The sequence below is a fragment of the Rhagoletis pomonella genome, unplaced genomic scaffold, assembly GCF_013731165.1.
Source record: "Rhagoletis pomonella isolate Grant_MI unplaced genomic scaffold, Rhpom_1.0 Rhpom_scaffold_00361, whole genome shotgun sequence".
Taxonomy (NCBI): domain Eukaryota; kingdom Metazoa; phylum Arthropoda; class Insecta; order Diptera; family Tephritidae; genus Rhagoletis; species Rhagoletis pomonella.
The window spans coordinates 48,627-55,663 of record NW_023458915.1 but is presented as its reverse complement, the minus strand read 5'-3'; positions in this window follow the sequence as shown (position 1 = coordinate 55,663).

Sequence of the window (7,037 nt, the reverse complement as noted above, 5' to 3'; positions counted from 1 at the left end):
TTTTTTTGTTTCTAATTGTTTGTTTGTTGTATCTTCTTTTCTTGGTTAATTTAAAATAATGATTGGCCCCTGAGGATGCTAAGCAACGTTTGTTTTACTTGCACTAATCACCAATTAGGTCAAAGAAGCTCATCAAAATTAACATATCTGCATATTTGGAACTTTCTGCATACAAAGTTTGTTGTTGTAACATTTTTTTATTTATCCACAGAGTTTGAAATGCGAATTTTAAATTTCTCGAAAGCAATTTAAGTGAAAAATTATTTTAATTTTATATGTAAATTAACGGAAAATAAAAAATTATTTAATTTAAATTTTTAAATTACTGGTGAACCCGGCTGTAAGTGTATTTAACTGGAATTTAATAAAAAAAAAAACTTTTAAACAAACGAAAGAAAAATTGTCAAAACTGGTCAAAGTCTTTCCCAATTTTCTTCATATGAAAGTATAGACACATATGAAACATACCCTGCAGTGAAAACCCAAACCAGTTAGAAAAAATACTAGTTCGTAAACTAGTATGTGCCTACCAGTTCGACATTTTCGAAGAACTTGAGCGTTCAGCGACATCTGCCTTTGAATTGCCAAAGCCTAAAATAAAACGCAATTAATTGCTTTTCTTACAAATGTCGGCTGTGGCGTCACGTGAAGACTACTGGTTCTGGTTCTCGGATCGCAGGTTCGAGGCCGCTTGGAGGTGGTTAACATTTTTAAAGTTAGATCAAGTAAGTAGGAATAATTATTTCAATTTAAATATAAATAACAAACTTAAAAATCTAGTTGCATTACAAAAAAAGAAACAAATATATGGGAAAAAATACTTGTGCCATGAAATATATTTTTTTTTAATTACATTTAATAATAACAAAAAACCCTAAATAAAAAATATAAATAAAAGAAATATAAAACAAAAATGAAAAAAATTCCCTGTGCCAGGGCTTGAACCTGGTACCTCAGACATACCACGCGAGTGCTTTGCTCTGTCGGCCATTGCGACTGTTGGAGCGCCGCGAGCAAAAAGGCATACTAATGCTTTTCATGGGGGATGAATTGGCAGACTATCTCATCAACTGGTATGATGCTACTAGTATTTCTACTAGTAGATGCTGATGCATAGCCTGATAATTGGCATCTCGTAGGACATCGCAATGTTAAAAATACCAGTCGCTAACATTGAGAAAGGATAGAACGTGAACTAGTTGGGCTGAAACACAAACTGGTAGAATTCTAGTTGACTTTCTTTGCTTTCCTGCAGGGATATATATGTCACCAGTTGTTTTTTTAGTGACACTCCCTTCTCCCTCCAGAAAAGAAACGATAAAGCATTCTTCTTACATTTATTTCATTCAATGCAGTTCCAGAAATAAGTTCAATAAAAAATAAATCAAGTATTTAAACAGTTTTAGCCTTAAAATGGTTATTTACGCGAAAAAGTACCGAAATTACTAATTTTTTCATTGTCACTCGAAAAAACCAGAATTTTTTTTTTAATAACTTTGGGAAGATTTCAGATAGAATGTTTAGATCAGAGGCAATGAAAGTTGGCACCAAATAAAACATATCTGTCAAGTTTCAAAAGTGTGCCACCAAATTAAACAAAAAATGGCAGCATGCAATTTTGTAATTTTTGAAACTTAACGATTTTTTTTTTTTAAATACTTCAAAATGTTAACTTTAAACGATGAAAATGTTCTTTTGCCAAAACGAACCAAGTCTGGAGTAATAAAGCTAGTGTGCCAAAAACTCCAATCTAAGAATTATCGAAGGGAGAGGAGATTCACGGAGGATCATTACTATACCAAATACTAAAATCTGATTTGTATTCCAGTCGCATTGCAGGATTTCTTTTTTGTGTGGTCTATTGTAACATGCATTTTTATAAGGTGTTTCCACGACCAATTTGCTGTTAGTTTAAATCGTTTTGTATTAACGATTGATAAATTTATACTAAATAATTCTGTGCATTAAAAATTTTTGGTAGCAAAGAAAAAGTATTTTTTCGTATAAAGGTAGTATTTTGAAAAAACCGCAGTATACATTTTGGAATCCCAAAAAAAAAAGTATTATACTGCAAAAGAAAGTATAGAAACGAGCGCTAAGGATGGACTATGTATTCATAATCGAACAAAAAGTCTGATAAGTTAAACACATAATTCAATTATACATACATACATACATAGATTCTAGCTGGCTGATTATACATATTGGGGTCCATAAATGTGTGATACGTGGACTTTAGATCACACTTTGTAAAATAAATACATACATAGTACATGTATGTACAGTGGCGGTCAAAAGTGGATGAATGGTGTTTTGTGTTTAATATTTACAATGATTTTCAAGATAAAATTTGTTCATGCTTTAACCAAAATCATATAAATCAAAACTTTCAATGCTTAATATAGAATTCAACAAGTTTTCATGTTGTTGTTGTTGTAACAGCATACAAATTCCCCAAAGAGATTTTGTGGAGTGTTGCTGGAGTGACAGTCCTCCCGACTGTCGTGGGAACGAACAAGTTTTCATCAACATTCGTTGTTGTTGTTGTTGTAGCAGCATACAAATTCCCCAAAGAGTTTTTGGGGAGTGTTGCTGGAGTGACAGTCCTTGGCCAGATATAAATCTGGGTCGTTCCGGTTACGTAGACCCGACTGTCGTGGGAACTCATCAACATTCGTTTTTAGCTTTAGTTGGGCGTTCCAAGCACGACGATTACCTTTACACAAAAAAAAAAAAAAAAAAAACAAAACAGATCAAGCTTGGTAACTTACTAATACTTACGCTACATGTTGACGACATACTCATACATAGTTGGGAATAAGTTATCTGCAATAGAAATCCTTAAAAAAGAATTGACGAATAGATTTTGAGATGTCAGATTGTGGCCAACTAAAATATTTCTTGAGTATGAAAATTGAAAACTTCAAAAATGGTTTGCAACTACCTCAATAAGCAAATACTGAAACTGTTTTGGAGAAATTCGAAATTTCGGAGGGCAACCTAGTGAAAATTCCAACGGAGAAAAATATGCATTTAATTTTTAGAGAAGATCCAGGTTCTTTGGAAAAAGATATAGAGCTTTTGGGTAGTTGGAAATATGGGTAGGTTTCAACACAATCCATCCGAGAAACACTGGCAAGCCCTAAAGAGAATCGTGCGGTATATAAAACGCTAAATTAGTTGGATACGCAGATGCTGATTTGAAAGGGGATATAATTGATAGAAAGTCAATTAGTGGTTACGTCTTCAAAGTATTTGGTTGTAATGAATCATGGTCTTCGAAGAAACAACAACAGTATCTACCTTTTTGAGTGAAGCAGTCTCAGAAGCTATTTGGATCAGAGGATTACTCAAGGACTTGTGCCAAATTGGTAAAGTCTACGTCTAAAAAGCTTGATAAATAATTATAATCGGATAAAGTTTTGTTTATTGTTTATTGCACCAAAAGCCGTTCTGCTTAACCCAACTCTAAAAGCATCAAATCGACGCAAATTACGGCTAGGAACATAAAAATGGATTCGCTCAAGTAGAGACAGGCGCTCAATTATTCCCGATAGGATTCCCAATAAGAATGAGGCAGCCTGAGAAGTTCTACTGTTGTGCAAAGTTGGTAGGCTAATTAGCCGACAACGGGAGATGATAAGATGGCAATGGTTCAGCAAAATTTAATGAACGTAGAGCAAAGCGTATAAATACCTTTTGCACCTTTTCTAAAGAATTAGTATGAACTATATGACTTTGTCTCCAAATAAAGGCAGCATACTTATTCCAATTTGGAACGCACAGACGCGGTATAAAGCATCTTAATAGTATAAGGATCGGTGAACTCAGAAGAGTGAGTTTTGAGTCGAAATGAACACCAAGATCTTTAGTCTCACTTTTCGAGTCAAGGCAAGTATTTGCAATAAAATAAGATGTTGGTTGGTAATTGTACTTTTGATTTAGAAAATGATACTTTATGGCATTTCTTGATGTTAAGGAAAAACCGATTTTCAACACACCAAGTATAAAGCCTGTCAAGCTGCGATTAAAGGATCAGCTGAATTTTTATACATCTAATTTCGGAATAAATTTTCAAGTCATCAGCAAACAAAAGACCCCTAGCATTTGAAAGACAAGAACTGATGTCATCTTAGACCGCATCTCGTACGTGATATATTTACGGTACTGCTTGGAATCCCGTCCATTCCAACAGCATCGAGAATATGCTATCTTAGTTAAATATACATACTATTATATAGCTTAGAAGGAAAAGTGTAACAGGTTAACTGATTTTAAGCATTAAATTTAACTTTACTTTAATTATATATTGCAATACATGATTCAAATGTATATACGTGAATGTATATAGGTCAAATGACTGTAATAAATAAATAAATAAATAGATAATAAAAAGTATGAAGAATATTGGACCCAAGCTGCTTCCCTGTGGGACCCCTGAAAGAGCAATAACTGGCTTCGACTAAACACCATCAATAACCACCGTGCTAGTTCTCACGCGTAAGTAGGACCTGATCCACTCTAAGAAGCCCGAGTGGATTCCCATACATTCTAATTTGGTCACTAAAATATTATAGGAGATATCGTCGAAGGCTTTCGAAAAATCTGTGAACATATAAATCATATCAAGTTGAAAGCCGTTACAAAATCCTCTAGGCAACTTGAGCAACCCAAGTGCGAAATGCGGAAACCGATCCGAGTGGAGCCTTGCCTAACGGCAGAAAGAGAGAGAGCTTCGGTGGGGCCACTCCGACTTATCCGGTTTAAGGGCTCACTAAGTCTGCAGCTCTTGTTCACCAGTAGGTGTGGCTGCAAGCGGTCGTCTGAATTGGAGCAAGCGGCTCGCTAAACGTGTTTTCGGAAGCCATTGCACAGTGGTTCAAAATTGGTATTTTGTGTTCGCAATTGACTGAAGCCTTCATGTTACACTCAATTTGATCATCTTTTTTAATGAAAACTAATAAAGATTTCAAGAGACCAGCAGTGGAATTCCGACAATCGGTACGATAAATATCCATCGCTAAAATTCTCTAAGTTGAAAGCCGTGGTGCCTAAAAGTACGCAACAATGAAAAGTAACATAAGCAAAGTGTAATCAGCCAAATCTGGCAGTATGGGGGCATGTTATTAGATGTTGCATGTTGTTAGGCGCGCCAACTTTTCTTTTGGAGATTTTTAGCGATCAAAATTAGCGATAGCGAATATGTATTTTTAGTGCAAAGTTCAGAAAACGTAGCAATTTTGAAGAAAATCAATTCTCCTGTTCCAGTTAATAAATGTTTCATAATAAAAGCTATGTCCTCGAAAATAATTATAGGGTTCTCCGAAACCGAAAAAAATAAAAAAATAAATAAATGATATTAAAAAAATTTCACCAAATCTTTTTCTTTATAATTAAATTTTAGTACAATAAACTACAATTTACAACTGGCTAAGAGTTCGCACTGATTTTTAATAATTGTAAAATGAGCTTTGTCGACATATGCTGTTTAGTTTTTGCGTGAAAGATAGACTTAAGTTGTTTTGTCAAATTTACACAGAATTGTTTTCAACTAGTTTCTGTTATGTAACACTTTGCACTACAAAAATTTAGAAATCGGGCACAACTAGTTAATGAAAATTTTATTAGTTTTTATTCAAAAAAAATAATAATCAAATTGAGTGAAAATCACAAAATACCAATTTTGAACCACTGTGCATCGCCTCTCCAGCAATGGGCTGTGCGCTGGGTCACGTAAAAACCCCTTCCAATGAAGACTGAATGGGATATACAAAAGTTTAAATTGGAATTGTTTAATGTTTTCAATTGTACCCTCAGACATATAATGGAAACTACAAATAAACAAATAAATAAATAAAATACATACATAACAACAACTGGCTCTAAAGCTGCCTTTACACGGGTCGATTTCTGTTGGTTGTAAAATCGACTAGCCAAAGCATTGAAATTTTACGGTTGTATTACCAAAATCGGCCCGTGGAAAGGCAGCTTAGCTTAACCCTTTCGCACACAAATTTTTTGAAAACGTTTGCAGAAGGAAACTACCCAGTAGCAAAATGTAATGTAAAGTAATCGATAAAAATAATCAGTAAAACAACCCTTTTCACATTCGAAAATGCATTTGTTTCCCCAGAGCGATGTCCTAGGAAAAGTGGGGCATTCAATTTTGCATTACCTAAAATAAATAAGTAAGTTTTGGGACTTTTTGAATACATTAGAATGGTGATTACATATTAAACAGTAACTGGATCTAAAACTCATAAGAAATACGTCCGATTATTTCTCACACATGGAATGCATTACTACTTTTCCCACCTTTTAGTGATATTTGTAGACAAGATATAAAATTTCCATAGAACTAGAGAAAATAATGTATAAACAGCTTAAATGGGGCACGAGTAAAATTTTAATGCTCCCGTTGAGACAAAATAAATGCAACTACCCAATAAACATTTGGATTGGAGATCAAGTGGAGATCCAATACAAATTCTAAGGTCCAATGTTAATTTTCAAGTGTACCTCAATTGGAGAACCAATCCATTCTCTAACAAAAGGGGACATTATTTATGGAAAATAATCTGAGTTCTCCACTTGAGAAAACCTTGGATGCAAATTTGAATATAAACTTTATTCAACTTTTATTCAATCCTTGGGAAAATTTTGAAGAAAAATGTTTTTATCTTCTTGAGAATCAAGAGATTCTCAAAGATTGGAAAAAAGTTACAAAAATTATTGCTTTTATCTACGTGATTTTATAACAAATTTTTTTACGTCGGCATGTCGACAGCCGCCGATTAAGCCACTTGTTATCTCGGTCAGAAAACCTCAAATGTATTTCACAAAAGGGCAAATGTATTTCAGAAAAGGCAAAAATTATTTCAGAAAAAACCAAATGAAATTCAGAAAAACACAATTGTTCTTCAGAAAAAATCAAATGACTTTCAGAAAAACGCAAATATATTTCAGAAAAGGGCAAATGTATTTCAGAATAGCACAAATGTATTTTAGAAAAGCATAACTGTATTCTAAAAATATTT